The sequence below is a fragment of the Phalacrocorax carbo genome, chromosome 8, assembly GCF_963921805.1.
Source record: "Phalacrocorax carbo chromosome 8, bPhaCar2.1, whole genome shotgun sequence".
In the NCBI taxonomy this organism is placed as follows: Eukaryota; Metazoa; Chordata; class Aves; order Suliformes; family Phalacrocoracidae; genus Phalacrocorax; species Phalacrocorax carbo.
In genome coordinates, this window is record NC_087520.1 from 40,179,671 (window position 1) to 40,201,018 (window position 21,348).

At 40.7% G+C, this 21,348-nt stretch overlaps 1 long non-coding RNA gene across 1 annotated transcript in view; it reads right to left on the bottom strand.

Annotated features, from left to right (window-relative positions):
- The window catches only part of LOC135314801 (uncharacterized), a 223,270-nt gene that overhangs the window by 186,316 nt on the left and 15,606 nt on the right, over nucleotides 1-21,348 (bottom strand). The window contains exon 2 of the long non-coding RNA XR_010374296.1: nucleotides 13,336-13,521. This is a non-coding gene — a long non-coding RNA (uncharacterized LOC135314801). The remainder of the gene's footprint in view (nucleotides 1-13,335; nucleotides 13,522-21,348) is intronic.

A 21,348-nucleotide genomic window follows, 5' to 3' on the forward strand; every position in this document is an offset into this window, starting at 1 on the left:
TGAGCAAGAAATGAGCACTGCTCCAAGGTTCAAGGATACACTAGCAGGTCCTGCTCCCTGCTGTTTCTATGCACATTTTGTTTTCCTTCAGTATGTAAAGTGACTTACAGGAAGCTTCCAGTAGTGGAAAGTTGAAACTCATCTGAAAAGCATCTGTGCTTTAAGAAACAGGCACCTTCTTACTGGATCTTAAATAATATATCACATAATGCAATTATTCTATGTCTCCTGGTCATCACATGGTCGGGGGAAATCACAGTTTTTTAATACTGGGAAGGTAAGGAACCTATGGAATTGCAGACTACAGAGATTTGTATTCTTCTCTGTACATAACTTCTCATCAGAACATGCAATTTTTAAAAATTATGATGCATTCTCCATTTCACATAAAGACACAAAAAAATAAATCGCAATTAATGCACTTTGGGATGGTTGCTTACTGAAAACCTACCAGACAATTACACGGTATGCTGTTTTAATTAGGAACTCTCTCTCCCAACAGGTCCTGTCTGAAATGTGTGACACTCCTTCGTACTCCATGGCTGAAGTTGAGTTGTATTACAATCACATCTCCAGTCAAAGAACATTGCCATTTTTTCCCAGATCAGACACCTGTTATCAATTTGAATGGTATCTGATTGAATATTTGTGCAGGAAGGACAAGAATCAAATATTCATGAGTACTAAACAATAGACTGTATAAACACAGTTCATGAACCTGAATCCTTTACAACCTAGCTTATCTTCGATACATTTATAAGGGCAATCACATCTTTTAAACAACTGACAGATTTATGGCACGAAAAAGGGGGGATAAAAGAGGAAACAAATGTTTTTGTTAAAGAAAATGTGAGATGTTTTGGATTAGGTGGAGTTTCTTTTCTTTTGCTTATAAAAGTGGTAGTATTTAACTGTTTAACTAAATTTAACTAGACATCTCATGTGACAGCTGTTCCCTGAGACTCCCAGCTCAGATTCTGCTGAACCAGGCCATTTGGGTAATTCAAATGAACATGGAAATATATGCAACTTTTGGATCCCTACCCAGGAGTCTTGTGTGAGTTTTGGACTCCTACCTGTTCTTGGCAATTTAATGGAAAAAAACATTTTGAGGTTCTCCTGTCATTAGGTCTTCTCCATTGCAGGAACCTGTGTTCTTTCCCTGGCAGCCTCTTCTCTTTTAGGTTTCCAGTACAATTCAATTAAGCTCTGCACGCTCTGCAGTGCTGATCTGGTTGAACGCACGCCAGCAGAAATCCTGCACCTTGTTGTTTCATCTGGGCTTCGTAATACAAATGTGGCTGATGTCAGAAGGGGAAAAGCCTGACCCACAGTTTCAGGGAAAATGTAATCCTGGTATCATGGTGGAACAATACAAAAGAGACCCGTAAATAATGTATTGTGTTAAAATCCTTCCTCCCTCCAAACAGGGCTGTTAATGTTGCTGTCATGTTTAATACATGTTTATGTATACTCTTTTTATTTTCTTACGACAATGGTTTGAATTTCAATACAAATGTTTAAAGCATGTGACATGCTGAAATTACAGTATCCATATTTAAAGTCCCAAGATTACAGCTTCTAGTGGTGAGTGCCTGAAGTACGGTGAAACACAATTTGATTTAAAATCAATCCTCTGATTGACTTTAAGAGGCACCTAGTGCTGTTTATTTGTTTTTATGGAAAACAATGCAGGCAATTAATTTCTTTTATACCTTAAGTGTCTGAGTTATGAACGTCTATAATGTAACATGGCATGCTTGATGAATAACATCTGAGGTGATTTAGTTTAGAGCAAGTGATTGGCAGTTCACAATTTTGATAAAAACTTGCTGTGTGATATGCAACAGGCAACTCAGCTGTACAGCCGATTCAGTGAAAACAAACTCAGAGGGAAAAAAATTTCTATCATGTTACACTTTATGCCGGGGAGTCAGAGAGAAGGAGGAGGCCATAATTCTTTTCTCGATCTAGTAGCTGCTGCTTTAAGAAAAGAAATGACAAGGTTATGGGTTCTCCCTCTGCCATGCATCTCCTTCATAAATTTTAGCATTAAATTATAAATAAAACATATGAGGACTCAGCTCAATGAGAAATATGTCTGGACTTTGGCACTGTATAGGTCTGCACAAATCCATACAAGCTGCTTAACATTGATTTTCTTTGGCGTCTTTTGCAGCCCTGTGCGGGCTTCACAATGCAGAAGGCAGACATGCCTTTTATTGTATCAGGCCCTTTGCCATTAATTACAGACGTGCCTTTCCTTAATGACTGGGCACAACTGGCCCGCTGATCCCCTGGCTGGATCACTGGAGGATGTAATCAACAGCACAGACCAGGACTGTCGACCATTTGCTATTCCCGGCCTGCCTGTTCTCCCCATCCTCTTTGCCAACAAGAGGTTGACGCCAGTACCCCAACTGGCTGAGTTCTCCTTGCCCACCCCTCTTTCTATGCCAGTTTCTCCAAAGGAAAAATAACATACATCTCCACTCGCCTTCAAGCAGAGGTCAGAGGGGAAAGCAAGATGAAAGACTCATCTTTCATACACCTAGGAGTGAAAAACTCCACGGCAAAGCCAATATTATCCTCTTGCTCAACATGGAGAGCTAACCAAACCTCCTGAGCCTGCAAAACTGAGTGGAAAAATTGAAAAAAACCAAATTTTGCCTGTGGTATTTTCACATCTTCACTCTGGCCCTGGCTAGAAAAGTAAACGGTCTTGGTGGTTAGTGCACGGGGCCAGGAGTGAGGAGCCCTGGGCTCTATTCATACTTCTGCTACTAACTCACTGCAGCAAACTGTTTGGACAAAATTCTTGAAAAGCATTCGCTAATTTTGGGAGCCAGATTTTTTGCATAAACAAGTAGAGACATGTAGGCGCAGAGCACCTACCGCTTTTCATAAAGCCAGGGGGAGATTCTGGCACGCACCGCACCACTGTCAACCATCCAGACCATGATCTGGACCTTCATTTAGGAAGACACAAAGCACTCTTCCATATGAGTCAGAAAGCTGAGAGCTCCTCCTGTGCCCAACCAAGATTCTTCCAGAGATGCAGGACTCAGCTTTTAATCATGACTCCTAAAATTACTGGACACATGAGCTTGAGCACTCCCTGTTTCTCCCACCTGCTAAGTGGGCATTACATATGTGTCATAAGAGTCCTTTGCCCTCCTATTACGATGTGTCAGAAAACCTGGCAGTTCCTCAGGATGAGAGCTGTTTCAGAATAGCAAAAAATTACTGTAACATTTTGATGAACCTTAGAAGAAGGTTTGGTTCAGGTCTGCACATCTTGCAATAGGCCAATATTTGTTGGAGGATAATTTTAAATTTTCCAGATTAGTTTATCCTGAGTAATGCCCCCCTGTATATAACGTATTTGTTGAATTGCTTTTCTTAATAAACCTTTCATATCAATCGCATCCTGCTGGGTAGATTTTGCCACATTAGCAAGAGCTACTGAAACATGTATCCGATTAGGAAAAACCATGTTCGTGTTAATTTCATGTCTTTTTTTATTTTTTTACTTAACTTTGACATATTTCCTCACAGATCTATCAATAATAGCCAATCCCCATGATTGGTTCATCCAAATAATGACCGTTGAGCATGCAAAACAAATTGGGCAAGACCTTGCCCTAAGAGCAGGAGGTAGGGCTCTCATCAAAATCAATTCTCTCTCAGAAATAAAAGGTCACTGATAATTATGCGCATGTATCTAAGGCTGAAATTTGCCTCGTTGAGTGATATTACCTCTTCACTTGCAATAACATAAAGTACACAGCAAAAAGACAGAACTGACTGAGACATCTTTGCTGTTGTTCTACCAGCTGAATGCTGTGTTCCTGCCCAGAATTCACTTTCTGCTGAATTGCCTGCATTTGGCATTTCAAAACCTGATGCATTTTCTTTCCCCAGGGCAGATTATATATGGCATGTTTTTCCCCTCAACTGACTTTAAAATTCTTGTGCTCCTAGAGAGTTCTCCCCCAGATTTATTCAAATCATGCAGGAATTTAGTTGTTAATCAAAGAAAAACATGGGTGTTTCAATATTAAGGTTTAGATTTGAAGTCCTGAATTTCTTACTGAAGTGCAGAGAAAGATTTCATGTTCAGGGGATCTGCCTGGTCTGTTAAGGTGCTAACAGATCCTGAATTGTCATGTTGCTGATCTCGATTGGAAAGCCCTCCTCGCTAGGGGACAAAGGTATTTCACCTCTGCTACTGCTTTCCACCCTCTGAGCAAATAATTAAGAAAAAAAAAAAGCCAAATAGATGTTATTGCTCTATGTGCAGAACACAATCAATAATATTGTTACAATTTACTATTTGAGAGAAATATGTTTAGAGAAAAAAAGAAATGAGAAAATCAAATCAACCGTGTCTTAAAACGCATGGTGAACATGTCCCCGGCTTTATGTCCTTTATGGAAATTGTGCTTATACAACAGATAACTCAGCAATGCAGTCAATAACTGGCAAACTTGATACTTCCAAAGGCACTAAGGGGGAATGTCAACCAACGCTGATGAGCAGCTTTGAACCCTTGGCCTTTCAGATGCAAGCTGACAAGTTAACAGGCTTTTCTTCCTCTGTAAGAGAGTTTTCATAGCCCGTATTCCTAGGAATAAAATGCAATCCAAAAGTGCTGGGCACATGCCATGTTTCTTAAAAGGGTAACATTACCAACCCCTCTTGATACACTGCGAGAGGCCGATGTATGTTTGTACTCAGTGTGGGTTTTCCCGTGAAAAAAGGGAACAACAACAAAAAATCCACAAAATCTCTTATACATGGGAAACTACATCCATTTGGCAGGGAAGGAAAATGGAGTCTACTTGAGTTAATTTCTCCTCATTTATTTATATTTAGCTCTGCAGTAATGGCCCAGCGGCTCCCATTCCATAAAAACGGCTCAGCATTACCTCTTGAAATTAAAACGCTGCTGGATAACAACTCAAAGTGCTTTTTACGTGTGGCTCTGAGGAGGGAAATCCCTTTATTTATTAAACAGCAAGCAGGAGCGAACCAAAAAGGATTCTGTTAGGCTACACCGTCAATGAGATTAAAGGAAATCTACTGGTTAGTCAGGTGTGTTAATCAGGGGAAAGCTACATATTTACTCCTTCGGCCTGACAAACCCTATCAGAATGTCACCACAGTGAAACACACCCACAGAAATAGGGATCTCAGGGTCAGCAGACACATAAAGACCATGTCAACCACGTCTGTGGTACCTGGCTATGCTCATCGTCAGCCTACATGCAGGATCCTCCATCTGTAAATCAGAACAATCACCGTAAAGCCCCTGCAGAAACACCACTTTGTATTCTGGCTTCCAGACTTCTTTTTATACTTTTAACTACTTTGAGAAACAGCCTTTATTCACTGCTTGAAAAGGAGAAACATGACCTAAAAAGCATCTAGCTAAGCTTAAGAAAAGGGACAATGCTCTTAACCCTCTCAGGCACAGATTCTGCAGTTCTGATTTCTCTCTTTTTCTTAGGTTATCCTACATTTCCACAGGTACAAATTATATTTGTGGTTAGAAATTATCCCACCCACTTTTTATCCCCCTATCCCACAAACATCTATTTGAATTTTAAATCTAATTCTAAGGTTTTGGTGATTTTTTGTTGTTGTTCATGAGTGCGATATTTCCATCATGTTCTAAAAACCGTAAGTATTTTCAATTTTTGCAAGTAACAAAAAAAAGCGTAGGCTATGTAATTTTGAGAAATGGACTTCAGCAAAGCTTGGTATGAGATCCCACAGAATGTGTTCTTTAGCAACTCTGTTGTTTGTCTTGAGATATCTGGTAAGGTCTTTTGGGAAAACATACCACATATCTCTTTAAGGTCCAACCAAAATATCATCTATCCTGCCCTCAGTACAACAGACTTACTGAGATAAACAGTTCAGGGAAAAAAAAATCTTCCACTGTAAATCATACTAACCAAACACTGCTGGGCCAAATTCTCTACCCTCCACTCCAGTGAGATGCAATAGGGAGTCTGATTATTTGACAAAATTTAGGAGGTTAAAATTAAGACAACGTAACTGTGGTCCTCTAAGAAATTATTCTGTTCTTATTTTCTTGCCTCTCTTTTTCTTGGCACCAAGGGACTTTGGGTCAGAGCTAAACAGCTTATGAACTCATTTCCTAAAATTTCTGGTCTCCCAAAAGCTTGCTTTCCTTGGATTATTTTTAATTCAGTCAATTTGTAACACATATTCAGCCTGTATCCTCCACAATATTTTATGATAAATCCCATTCAATTTCACATGTACGGTTGCAAGCTTTATTGCTTAACAAACATTTCATCTACTCTCCCATAATTTATATCTGAATGGGTTTATTATAGACATAGCATTTCATTCATTGTGCAGTTAATTCTGTAACATGCTGCCTGTTTTCTGTATGGCTGCTCTACCATTATGTGCTTTCAGTACAATTGAATTTTTCCTTGGGAGCTTTATAAAATGGTTTATGAATATGTAATACAAATGGTATTAACAAGGCAAATGTACTTTTTATTCCTTTCGTGAGCATTTTCAGTCAATGACTAGTAAGAGAACAAGCATTGTACCACATGTCTCCCTCAATTCCTATTCACTAGGGCTGCCCATGCAGTATTATTTTTAAAAGGCTCATCACTTCAAAAACAAAGGTGTTTTAAAATCTTAGTTGATGTTGCAGTCAGCTCCATGGAAGAGAACCCAAGAACGCTTTGCAACACTACTTCTCTCTTTGTAAAGACATTTCACCTGCTGTTCAGGTAAAAAGACCTTTGGTGGATATTATTTTGAAATGGCGTCACCTTTTACCACATTCATTTTAGGCAGTCTACTGCCTTGATTACTATTATACATAATAGTTTAATGTTTTGTGTTAACACCTAGAAACACCGGTCCTGTTGCATTATGTGCCCATATGCCTACAAAACAAAGAGGCAGTCCTTGCCCTAGAGCTGTGATTGACCATACACCTCTAGTGAGACAAGAAGTGGATGTGATCAAATAATGGGAGGAAGAACAGGGCTAGAGAGGGTTTCAATATACATGACATATTCCGTGTGTTCACCAACTGCTGAAGGGACTATGTCATGCAAGAGGGAGGTACAGATGAATTTTTGAGGCAGCTCCTGGGATGACTGTCAATACATTCATATACTGGAAAAATGAGAAGCAATGTGTTTCTTCACCTAAATTAGTTTGCTTCCATTTGATATGATGCAATTTGCACACTCAGAAATGAAGGTAGGCCCTTGGCCTCCAAGAATGCAGAAAGTTTCCGTAAAAAGGGAGGTAGAAGCTTATTTTGCATCACAGCCTCAAAGTTCAGCACAATGCCCTTGCTAAACCTCACAGGGGGATTTGCTAATGCACTTTACCTGCTAATGCACTTTCTAAATCTTCAGATCTGTCTCTGATTTGAGAATATAACTCCTATGAAAAACTCCATCCTTCCATTCACCATCTTGTCCAGCACACTTTCTAGAACAAAACTGTGTCTGTTGCACCGACTGATGACTAATGGCTTACCATATGTTCTTACTTACAGTGCAGGGGATTAATTCCTTAGTGACATGATGGGAAGGCCAGAGCCTTCAGAAGGAGATAATGTGGTACTGACAGAAAAAGGAGGAAATGGAAAAAGTCCAAATATATTCCTGTTCAACTGTACAGATTACAAGAAGGGACAGCACAAAAAAATTGCCACTGGAATTCAGACTCTTTTGAAGTCTGCCCACAGGCTCAGTAATGTTTATACTATCTATACTGGGAGGCATGCAATACTTAGCAGGGTTGGTTTCCTCCCAGTATGAGATACCATAGAAGTACAGCAAGGTAGATTACAGAGTAGGGTTTGGCTAGGTTCTGCTCTCAGATCCCCTGACATACACATGGAAGAAAATCCTCTGGTGCCATTCTAGACCCCTGGAGTTATTCTGGGTTTGCAGGGAAACCATCATGAATGAAGAGCGAGTAAAAGTACAAGAAAGGACTCTCACATTTCTTACTTACGGCTTTAGAGGCATTCCCATTTTAGGAGATGAAAGAGCTCCACTTTTAAAGAAGGAATCAGCTTATCTGCCTTCATTCCTTGGGGTTCAGCAACGAAACACCCAAGCAGAGCATCTTGCAGTTTTCTAGGTTAGATTCATGGAAGGACTCAGAATTAGCAGCATGGATCACTGAGCCATACCCACTCCTTATTAAATTCCTCCAATGACAATTTTACTGGTGTTTTACACTGGTGTTAACAAAGGACCTGAATAAGATGCAAGTAAGAGATGTTATATTTTAAATAAAAGTCCAGGTAATGTGCCACTGGGGACCTTAGGATCAAACGAGCTTTTATATTTTTATGTAGAATGTAATCACTTTTTTCATTATTGTGGTTGCTACATTACTGTTACTAAAGAGTTTATTGCCCTGTGGGGGATACTGCTCATTGGAATTACATGCTTGCAGACCAAAAGAGACAGTGTAGCTTCATCCCTTAATGCACAATACAGCCACAGGACAACAGAACATCAGTACATTGGGACCTGCGTGACATGCCAGGTACCCAGCATAATCCTGTTGGTACCACAGGAAGTCAGAGCTAGACGCCATGGAAACTGGAAAGTCATTGTTATATGGCTGTCTGGTTTGCAGACCTGTAGTACGTGCTGAGTTTCTAGCAGGCTTTTAGGGATACCGGCCAAAATTCAACATGTAAGGACAGGGCAAATTGGTCAAAAAAGGCAAGATATTACAAGAAATGGAAAACTACCCAACAGGCCACTTATCCCTATTGAAACTTCAAAAAACCTTAGAACTTCTTCCTAGACGGTTATATGGCTATCATTTATTGTCAAGTCGATAGCTTTCTCAAGCTTGGCAGCATTATGCTTTCATGGGAATTATTTTTTAACAGTGTAGTTGATTTATTAGAAGACCCGCTCAAACCCCACTTTAGAAGGAAAGAATACCCTCTCCCCACTGATTTGTATTTCAGCGAGCACTACAGTGAACATTACAAAGAAAAAGGGTGCCAGCTCCTGGGACAATCCTACTGACTCCTTGCCCATTAAATACCTCTTCTTCTGTCTCAGCTCTATCCTGCACTCATGAGGAATGTCATTTAGGAGGGAGGTTCCTATCACTAGGTTTGAGTCCTTATGCCTCCCATAGTTTCCCAGGCTAATGATATAGTTAAATGCACCCATCCAAGAAAGTAAATATTATTATTACTGACGTTTCCTCCTTGGGACTCCTGTGATGCTAAGCATGGGTGGTGCTATTCTTTGGTGTTTTGCTTGTTTTCAAGGGGAAAGATAGCTATATGATATGTTAACACTGGAATGCAAACATCTAAAGACAAATCTAATAAGTGTGTCCATATCATTAGCTGTTGCTTCACTGAGACAAGGAAGGAATCTCTTTGAGGAGGGTGAACAGGAATGTATTATCACAGCATCTTAAGAAATGCAAGTGATCCATATTGCCCAAAAAGGTTATAGAAGGTGACAGAATAAATAGCTCTCTCCATCTCCCAACACTAGAAACATCACCTGGCTTCATTTTCCATGACAAGCTGTCAAATACCAATCCTGAGTATAGGAGGAAATGACTTATCAGTTCCACATACAGCAGCTGCTTCTGTTTCCATGTCATGGTGGTAGCAGTGGTTACAACCATACAAAATCCATAAATATTAGAACAACGTGGGAAAACCAGATATCCTGGAACATATATACTCATGTGGGTATTATCCATGGTATCTGCTATTATAATTTATCAAATCTGTCTTTCAAAAGTTGATATGAGAGCTCATGACAAGGAGAAATGACACCCAGGCTGGGATCACCCACACTACCATGAAGTATTTGTTGTCTATGACAGAGCAACAGGGATTAAATTGCTATTTGACCTTTTAATCAAACACATCTGAGACCTGAAGACCTGACACAGTTGTCAGTGTAGGGATGAATGTTTGGGTGAGGGGACCTGAGCAGTACAGAGGTGCTTGTTCCTAACAGATGCATCACTGTAGCATCTCACTGAACACTAGGTTGAGCATCCTGCAGTCTTGCACCTCTTGAGAGGTGCCCATCCTTCTCCACTGTGAATTAGTAAGCACCTTTCCCTCCACTGCTTATTATTCAACACTCTTGCAGATATTCTGGACTAGAAAAGGGCTGCCTGGTGCCCTCAGAATGGCCACACCAGCATGAACCAAGGCATCTTTCAGTAAGTTGGAGTACCATCAGCAGTGATATAAAATCAGCTGTTGCTGTGCTTTAATCACATACCCCATTTTGCCTCTAAGTCAAAGCCAGGCTAGAAGCAAGCAGTTTCCTAACTCTCCAGAGTTAAGGAGATTTATGCTCACCCTTACTGCATGTGCACAAAATGAACTCAGCCTTTACACAGCCCCACAAGTGGGAGGCACTCCCCTGTCCTTGTACACCCATTCACACATCACACATCATGTAGCTCATAAACCATGTCACACATTAATGAGATCCAAATAATGCAGAATGTACAAAGTAGTAACATCTGTAGTTAGACTATTTAGCTTAAGTCACAAGGATTAACAGTCCCTATGGTTCTAGAAATACACTAATGACGTGCGAGGATCACAGAAGAATTGCTGCCATCTCGCACTGCCTGGCTGGCCAAGTGATTTTAATCTTCTTTTGGGATAGATACGGGATCTTACAGACCACTGGTCTGTTGCCATATTAAATGAAAGAATTCTACAGCCCCTGTATTACCTCTGTCCCTCCCACTATGTCCTTTTTGGGTAAGAGGCAGGAAAATCACATGTTAATGTGAAAAATTTAGCATTAAAAAGAAAAAGCAAAAAGCTATCATCTCAAGACCAAGGGCAGAGCTGTGGTTTTCATTTTAATAACTGTTCTACAACTTGTTTAACAAAACCCTATGAGTAGGAGATAACCTAACAAATCCATGCATATCTGCAAATGCAGTGTTGGAAATAGATTACAAAACTGTTTTCAACCCGCTTTTAATAAAAAAATAGAAAGCCCAAAATCCTGGATGAGCAGGTTTCAACAGGTTTTCTGTTTTTTCTGCATATTCTAAAAGTTTATTAGAAATCTGATTATTAAATAGCACCTTTTTAAACCCCTGCTATCATACTGTATTTCCAACGCATGTATATTCGTGTACTGAAATTTAATAGATATATTATTTTATTCCCATTTTTTTTAAGGAACAACCAGAAATGATAGGATTCTTTTCACTAACTTCTATAGGCTTCCATAGATCACCCAAGAGAGTGCCACAGAAGAACAGCGTTTCAATAATCCATACTTTGAGTAATAGTTTGAACATAAAAGATTACTGGGCTGAAGGCAGCCAGTGGACATATTTCATACTATCACGGTAACTTTCTTTCTTATCACTTTATTTCATGATATCATCTCCCTTGAAAAAATAAGACTGTATATTTCTGTCTCCTGGTGTTGAGATGAGCATAACGATTCTATCTGCTTTAATACATGGTAGTACTCTCCCATCAGTTTTCCGTGAAAATGTAGAAAATTCAAGGGAGGAATTTCAAGGAAACAAACCTATATACAATGTTTGTTCTGTGTATGTTTGGCTTTCTCCTTTTCTGCAGGCTTTTCATTACTGCCAGAGAGTGCTGGCCTAACCCTTTCTATAGAAAGAATAATCGTAAATCTGCATGAAGTTCATGATGATTAGTTTCTCTTGGAGTTGGGCCAAAGCATAAGCCTTTCTCCAATACAGACTTCACATGCAGGCTCAGTCAAGAATTCATTTATTAATCCTTTCGATCAAGCCTGGATTAAGCCATCCAGGGGCCCTAGTAACATCAAGTAACTCTGTGTCTTGAGATACGCCTCCCAGTTGAAGGACCTCCAAAACAGCAAGTAGAGTTTACCCCGAGCGTAGCCCATGCTGTATTTTTACTGAAGTCTGGAGTCCTAGGGCACCTGGAGCAGGATGACTCTGTAAGACATCACTCGTCCCTTTGTGGGCACTGACAGGCTCGGCTCCATTTTAGGCCAGGACACACCACACAAGCATGCTACAGGCCAAAGGGTACGGGAGTAATTGAAAGGTAAAATGTGTTGGAAAGGATAGTGTAACCAAAGATGAGAAGATCAGGTCTAAGAAATCCAGTAGCCGACCTAAGAGTTTCTTTACTCCTACTCTTGTATTCTGAAACTAGAGCTATGAAAAGATTTTTTAACAGCCACTCAATGCGCCAAAATCTACAGATTTACTTACCCATGCATACCATTATTTTTGTATCAAACTCAACTACTACTTTCTATAAGCTGTATTAAAACTCTGTCACTCCATTTCCTAAGAGTTCAGCTGAAAATCAGTTTCTTTGGCTTTTAGCCCCTAGAAGTTTCCTAGTTTAAATTCTTTGTCTTTCACTTTAAAATTCCGATTTAGAGGCTGATATTCTACTCCAGAAGCAAGATTAAGCTAAAAAACTAATTTCCACCGTCTTTTATCTATTTGGCTATTTCATTTCAAGAGAATTATCAAGATTTTCCTGTTGCAAAACTCCCACCTTGCCTGACTTGCCTGAAAGGTTAATGTCTCCTCTCAAACGCAGCTGAGTTCAAAACCATCCCTCTCCCCCTTCCTACCACATCCCCCTCTCCATCCAAGCAAGATTTGTTGCAAACATTTCACAGAGCTCTAACGTTGTGTGAACTCTTGCTGAATTATTGTTGTTCCAGGAGTGTCCTGGGGGAATTTTCAGAGCTGCTGTGAGACAGTGATATCCCTTGTGGAGGACTAATAGACTGTCACTGTTTCCACTGGGAACAATGAAGGTCAGACGTGCGAGCTAACCTATGTTAACACGTAACTTCCTCACTCTGCTCAGGAACTGTATTGAAAATAACACCATGCCTAGATACCCCTCCTTGCCATTTCATTGAGATTGCATCGGATCAGTCCTAATAACGCAGTCTTTTATGCTTCAGCCCAGTCTCTGGCAAATCAACTCACTAACCCACAGGGTCTGCTACTCCGGTCTCTGTCAGAAAGTGTCGAAGGACAGAAAGGGAGAAGCAGGGCAGGAGGAAAAGTCGCCTGCTCGAGGTGCATGCCCTGGCAGCTCAGCCCTGAGCCCCTCTCATACCCCCACTACTCACTGCTTGAGCACTTGCTTTCATAACCCCATCAACTAACTTGTGTTAGTTGATTTTAACTCCTTGTTTGCCGAGTCCTCTACAAACTGCCTTTTTTTTTTTTCCACCAACTCACCCCCTCGTTTCATTTTTGGTGTTCATTTTGGGGTTTGGGTTTTTCTTTTTTTACCTTTCAGTCACTTGGAGTTCTTCCAGAAGAAACAGACTGTGCATATTCACAACATGGCAAAGGCCGGTGGATGAATTCTGCACCCCTCCGTATTTTGAAACTGGGATTCTGTGGGTCCTGCAGAACAGCAGTAGATTCAGGGGAGACTCTCCCAGGAGTTGCTGCCATCCTTCCTCGTCTAATACTCTACAAAAGATAAAGGTTTGGTTGACAGCATGTGTACTTGCAGGTGCTATTCGATGTTTTATTTGAACACATCTGTAAGCATCTGTTGATCTTTCACTTCCCAATATGTTAATGGCCCAGCATTTTACTATATTCTGAAAAATTACAGGAGCAAATGTAAAGCTGGGGGGAAAAGGAGGATTCAGAGTTTTTAACAGTAAAAACTGTAATTCATAAATATTATGACTACAAGGGAAAATACACCACAGCTTGATCACACAACAAGAATAGCAATTAGGAACAATTCTTGAATCTAGTTTAGGTATGCAGCATACATAGGTAAATACACTGAATGCTAATGGTTTTATAATAGTCTTATTAATTCACACACATAGTTAATGTTTAAGATAAACTCCCCATCTTTAGAGTAATTTATGCATTCCACTTTTATAGAATTCCAATTGAATGAATATGAACATAATCATTTTGCACAAATGTTCTCTAAGGAGTGTGCAGAGAGTCTGAGGCAATGCTGAGGCTCCCCACAGCTTTATTCATAATGGATCAGTCTATTCATTCCTTATTAATTTAATGGAGTACAACTGAGCAGTCTAGCAGCTTGAGCTTATGAGTGTTTCACAAATGGGGCTTTTTGCCTGTAATCGCTTAATCCTACTGGCTAGGCCTCATAAATTGAATAAAGGAGTGAACTAGGTTTTAATTAAGTCTAAGGAATGAGCTTGTCTGAAAGATACTTCAGCCTCTTAAGATCACAGTGGTGAAGTGTGTTTGTCCAGGAGCCTAGCAGGGGCAAGCATCCTAGGCTAGTTAGGTTAGCGACCAGTTGCTTTGATGTAAGGTATTTGTTAATACCTTTTTTCCCTTTAATTAAAAGTCCATTCTCCACTGTCAGTACCATCCAAGAGCACAAGTGAGAGAACTGCAGCAAACCTGACCAGTTCTGGAAAAGAACGTGGTTTGCATTCATTCTTTTTACCTCCATAAAGAGCAGCTCACAGAGGAAAGCACAGATTGACACTGACAAACAGGGAAGAAAACATTTGGCCCTAACGGTTTCGAATGGCTCTCCGTCAGGGCTCAGTGCCCTGGGTTAAATACGACTCAAGCACAAGTCATGAGGGAAAGTGCAAAACTGTGAGTCAGGCCCTCACCCCCTTCCAGGGGTCATATACATCTGGTCAGAGGTACCAAACACGCACCCACCCGCGTGCATCACCCCATACGGCAACTCCTGATTCTGCATACCCATGCACCAGCTCAGGAGGACTGATTTGGTACCGGTTTCTTACTAAATCTGAGCAGGGCACATGAATTAAAAATCTTCTTGTACATTCCTTAGAGGCCCAATCCTCTCAGCCTTTTCTAAGGAAAACAGAAAGAGAGCGATTGCACCTCTTGCAAAATGCATTTGCAGCCACTTTCTTTTAAAATTCAGTGGCTGCAGAAGCGATTCTGTTCTAGGTTTACAAACTAACTTGGCTCTCACCCAGTCTAGGAAAGAGTGCTGTTCAAATCCCTTCCTCCCCACAGAAGTCTTGAGAGAACAAAAATTATCATCTTCTATACTTTCTCCAAACTACCCGTTGAGGATATATCCTGGGCAGAAAAGATTCATGGTGGTGTAAAAGCCTTTCTTATGAATGTATTCCATTTTCTACTCTGGTGGGCTGTCTAGAGCATATGCATTAGATAAAGCAGAGATCCTAGGCACTGAACTCGGGTGCCCTCCTCCCTCCTGGGACCAAGGCTGGAATGTCAACTGCATTGTGCACTGTCATAGAAACAACCGCTTGGGTAAATCATCTTCCAGGATGCAGGATTTTCTTTTTGTACATGTAGATAAGGAACAAGATTCCGGGGAATCCTAAACCAAGGGGTTTGTTTAGTTGTTTGTTTTGCAGTATATTGAAGGGGGAAGATGCACTGTTTCTGCTCTGATTTTACAGCATACAGTATGATTTTACAAGTACCCAAACGTGCTCTGGCTATAGTTTTGATATACTAGTGCAACAGTACAGTGAAGTCTCAACAAAAATCAGACACCTTTGCTATAAATATAAACATGTAAGTAGAGATAGGTCCTGACCCCAGACAATCTAAAGCATCCGACCTAAGGGCAGTGTTTTAAAGAGATCTGGCATTCATTTGTCATCCTCCTTCCATCTCTGAAAATAAGAAGTGGGAAAATGTAAGGCTGGTGAAAGGAAGGCTAATTTGCCTGGCTTGCTTCTTGTGGGTTTTACTGAATTATCCTCCTGCCCTTTAGTCATGTTTTGGTATTAATTTAGCTGTAGGTTTAAGTTATGCCAAAGGCAGGAAGGATATGAATTTTAATTAGGCACCCATCTCTCAGTGAATTCTCTTAGGCTCCTTTGAAAATCCAGACCCTAGAGCTGTCATGTATGTGTGCGTGCTCGTTTCTGGGCATGTTGTATACATTTGTGCATACACAAATCTACATAAATAAATAAAGTGACATGATCAGATTTTCAAAGGCATTCAATCTTGAAAAGCACCCCCGTTGTGCTCAACAAGAGTTGGTGCATGCTGAGCTCTTCTGAAAAACCAGCCCAGATCTCTGACTCCAGGGAACGCTGAACTTTATACAGCTGAGGCCTGAGATGAACATACATTATTTCGGATCACAAATAAGTTTTAATTGCTTTAAAAGATCCGGATCTGGGGGTGGGCAAAAACAATGCATCTTTCTAAACGGTTGGCTTTTCAGTTTAAACGCACTTCTCCTGGGCGGGTGACAACGTTAGGCATCCTGCCAGCTTGAGTCTGGAGGGCTCCGCTGAACATCACAAAGGCTGTGACAGGCTGGAGGAGTGGAAGCATTCAGAAAGCCTGCTGCAGACTTTCTATTATGTTAAAATGGGGTGAAAAAGAAATAAAGTTAAACAAACACCAGAAGTGCATGCTAAAATGTAAATGCAAGCTGTATTTATTTAAAGGGCTGTTATGATTGCTTAATTACAGTTCTTTTAAAAAAAATAATCCCTGGCTTTTTTCCTCTGAACAGCTTGTTTTCTGCGCACAGCTAGAAAGGCAGGCAAGGTTCATCTCGGGGATGATGGACCTACAGTGGTCAGCATTTTCAAAACTGGTACCTATTCAGGATCTAGGGGTATTTTCAGTTTTTATTAAATTGTCTAAACTACTAAAAAAAAAATTTAATTATTCATACAAGTAACAAATAAGAGGACTCTAGTATATGAATATGAAGCAGTGAAGGCTCCTAGATGTACTTCCGAGAGCACTTCTCATGGCAGTCAGCCTCACTGGAGTCAGTCTCCCTGCGGTTTTGAAGGGCAGACTTCCTCTGAATAAACAGAACACAGAGTTGCAAACCCACAAAATCTGACAACGGCAGAGACTGAAATGATATCTGTCTCCCACTTGGGGGAAAAAAAAAAAGGCTGGACTCCACGAGCAAGAATTCAGTACGGAGCAAAGAACTGGTTCAGGCAAAAAAGCATCCATGAACTGTGGATGAAAGAACTGCACCCAAGAAGCTAAACAGCCACTGGAGTCTGACAGTCACGAGTGACTCACTAACGTGCTAAAATGGACGTTGGAACTTGCCTTGTGACTAACAAATCCCTCACCCCCAAGCAAACACCCTCTGAGGCCAACACCTTCTTCAGCTCAATTCCTTGCCTACAGCCAGCATCCTTCCCTTGCTTCCCATGCTAAGAAGAGAGTCTTGGGTCGCCGCCACCCACAGCTCAGCAACTGCAGAGGATCAGCGTATAGAGAAAATATCATGGAGCTGCCAGAACATCCCAAGTGTGGGCGACTTCGTTCTGGAAGGGGTCACACGTACGCAAGTCAAAAGGATCCTTCTATATCCCTGTCTTCAGTGTGAGCAGTTTGTAGAGCAATACCTTGGAAGTACTTTTTAAATAAGTGGAAAACTGCAGGTACAGTGTCGACTGTCTACTGAATAAATGCATAAAGCCCTCTAAATCAAAAGCTGCTCAATCAAAGTACTGCTGATCTATTTTTAAAAATGGACCATTTTCTCACATTTTAAACTAATGGCACTTAAAAGAGATAACATATAATAGAGTGCAACATTTTCCAAACTACTGCAATTTTTAAGGTGTTGTTAACACAGATCTATTGACTGATTTACACTAATTACTTAAAAAAGATGCTCGAGGGCAAATCACGCACTCTCAGTCGATTTACAAAGGAGGTCACTCAGTAATTGACAAGGTGTGCACCTCCTTTTGAACAGCTGTCACACTGAAAAGAAAATAAATACTGAACTCACAGAAAATACATGGAAAATGCGGTTAAGCTCACACAGAACTCTCATCATACTGTTAATTGTTAACGCACAATTCCTCTGTTTTTCATCATCCTGCAAAGGAAAAATGCACAACCGGTATAAATATTAATCTGCATAAGAATTAGTCCGAATGTGCTAACTTCTGTATTTCCTCGAAAGGCATTTTTCTCCTTTCTGTGAACAGTTAGCACTGAGGACAAGACAGGCAGCAGGGCAGAGACCTTCACAGGAGCACCACACACCTAAGGAAGGCACACAGCATCATCCCCTAGTGTTTTGTGAATCACGGGAGACTTCCTGTAATATACACAAGCAATTCAGTGCCACAACAAATCTTTGCTAGTATCGGACGTGACGTGCAGCAAGCTGGGATTGCTCGTTTGAAAGGAGATGGAACAATTAACGGACCATGGTGACAGGGTCAGGATCGATCCAGATGTTCACAAATGCATTTGAATAAAATATACATTTCCAGGGAAAAAAAACCAAAACCCAGGTAACTATTTATACGTCTGTCGCATGCCCATTGAAATCATCAGGACGACAATGTGGCCCAATGGGTTTTAGAAAGAGGCGGCAGCCAAGTTCAGCCACCAGGCTGGCTGTCGGCAGTGGCTGGGCACATTGGTGCGCAGGCTCTCATACTGGTCACCAGGCTTCCTGATTTACCACTGGCAATTACACACTGGAATGTTGCATAAACAGGTGGGACAGAAGGGTTGACAGGCTAGTAGTCTTTTTCACATTCCAGCAATATGATAGAATATATATACAATCAAAACCCAATTTACATTAGCATCAATGGTGAAAAATAGGATGCCGGCATTGTCTACCGCAACAGCTGTTCGGCATCTGAATGAAATACTGTATCCAGTATTCACCCATCTCATAACATCCTTTTTGTAAGTCTCAGAGGTCACCTAAACACATTTATTGACTTCATTATTTTTATATAGGGAGAAAAAATTGATGCTGCTACAGAGCTGAGCAAATAACTCACAATAAAATCTTTATTCAATATATTTCATCTTTTTTTTTTACTGTTCTTGCAACCCAGTGAAATTCTTATATTTAACCATTTTCTAAAACCACTATCTGAGAATTTCTGCAGTAAATTTTTTTATGCTACAGAATGTTCCTGGGAAGTTGAGAGTGAATGTTTACCATTAAAACTGTGTTTATTATTTAGATAAACTGTGCAGTACTGTTTCTGTTCTCCAATTGACTCACACAATTTATAGTACAGGGTGACTTGCGAATTTTACTGGTAAGCGTACACGACAAATCCACGAACAGTTGGCTAGAGTGGCTCAGATTCTAGGACTTGTCAATAATTAATTTCACGGGGAGTAAAATTAAAAGGCAATTTGAAAGGATCACGTCCCAAGTGTCCCATCCAGAAGAAACAGAGACCAGAAAATGTGATAGCAGTGCACAAATCAGAGGTTGATTAGTTGTACATATTCTAAAATCAAACTCCCTGTGGCATTTTACATGAGAGCCTGGATATATTTGGTTGTCTTTTTTTTTATTTTTATGAAAATATTTAATTCCACTGAGCACCCACTTCACTCATTTCCTGAGTGGGAGACAGCCAAATCCTTAGATGCTATCAGTCACCCCTGGCCCCTTGGCAGAAATCTAGAGACACCTTAGCTGATGAACTTACAAAAGGAGAGATTATAAATAATGTTCCTGCAACAGATACTTTTTGCATGAAAATTGCAGTCCGTGGTGTGCTCAGGTATGTTCATCTGGATCCAGATGAACCCTGGATCATTCAGCGATACAGTATCAATTCCTGCTGATAGAGATGGGTACCGATTTCACAATGCACAGTTCTAAAAAGTTTATTTGCTTCAGCAAGCTCCTCTTTGGATCTTATTTTGAAGCAAGCCAGGGAACTGAGACCACCTCAAGTACAGTCATGTACGTTTTTAGAGTGCTCTTAGGTATGAGACTCCTCAAACTGAATGAGGTCTGAAATTTGCTTGAGAAAGCTTGACCCATCCTTATTAAAACAAATGAACCAGTAAGTCAAGCCCATGGCTCATTATGACTATAAAAATAATTCAAAGCAAGCCCCCGACTGGCTCAACAGAAAGGGGTGGCTCACTGGTTGCACATTTGGGTGTGAGTAGGAACAAGCACGGATGCAAATTGTACCGGGGACACGATGATGCAGAGCTGTGTACGTATGGACAAGTTTCATCCTTTAACTGTGCACAAGGGACTGTTCAGGTGTCTGCTCAGAAGAATTTAAGTCACAAGCTCTGCACAAAAACACCACTTCTATGATGGGGAGACAAGATGCAACAATTTCTAAGGCCCTAAATGACAAGCCAAGTTTTATCCAAATGTCCTCTGAATTCTCATGCATTTCTGACCACAGCAATTTTGCATAATTAGTCCAGGAAATCTAAGTAAAGCATTGCTTGATTTCTGTAATTGCCAGAATTACACCGCAGGAAACAGAAGCCTTGGTATTATTGCATGAGAGTGATGGGCCCTTCTTTAATCTGTACCCAACAGTGAGAAATTCATTAAACCACACTGAAGTTCCAAAACCTCTCTTCATTAATATACAAATACAGGTCTAGCTCTACTGCTATATCGTATAGACTGTGCTGTCATGGCATTTTTATCACACCTTTTGTAAAAGAAGAGAGGGTCCAAAAACTGCTGAAAGGGATAATAACCTTTTCATGTCGTCTGCACACACTATACGAGGAATGATAGAGAGAAACTTTGAGATAGCTGTCTGATGTCCATGTTGCAAAATGTTTGTATCACTGATATAAAGGTATTACGACACTGTCAATCTTACTTACTTTGCAAATCTACACACCTCTTAATACAAGTGATTTTCCAGATGATCACTTGGCAGAGGTTCGACCAAGATGCCCACACACCAACACTCATGTTCCTGTTTCAGCAGATACTCTTCATGCAAAAGAACAAAATGAGTTTGCCCCTCTAATGAGCTCCTCTTGATCTGACACATGGGCCATAAATGGTATGGTATCATTTTAATTTCTAGCAGTCACATGAGTCTCTCGGTTGCCCGGTCAGTGGGACTGGTCCCTTTGTGGGCAACCTGAGAAGAACAAAGCAACTGAGAGAAACGACTGAAGCAAAGCACATGGAACATTTTCCTTTCTACTTTGTGAGTCTTTCAGGGAGACTTCAGGGGTGACGCACAGAAAAACCAAGGTTAAAATCCCTATCTTATTGAAATCAATGGGATTTTTGCCATTGACCCCAAGGGAACCAGGATTCCTTTCTAAGATACTTTGAAAAAGACTGCAGCTGGTCTTCTTCAGTAGCGTTAACCAGTGTATCGTCACTGGATGCTGCTGATTTACACCAGCTGAGAATCTGATCCTCTGTATTGCAGAGAGGACGGATTCATCCCGCTATCAGTCTGCATTGTTACTCACCAGCCTGAGCCTGTGCTGCAGATAAAAAGAGGGCTTTAATCCCCAGCACCCTCAATGCAATACCTTTCACCGCTGCCAGATTCACAT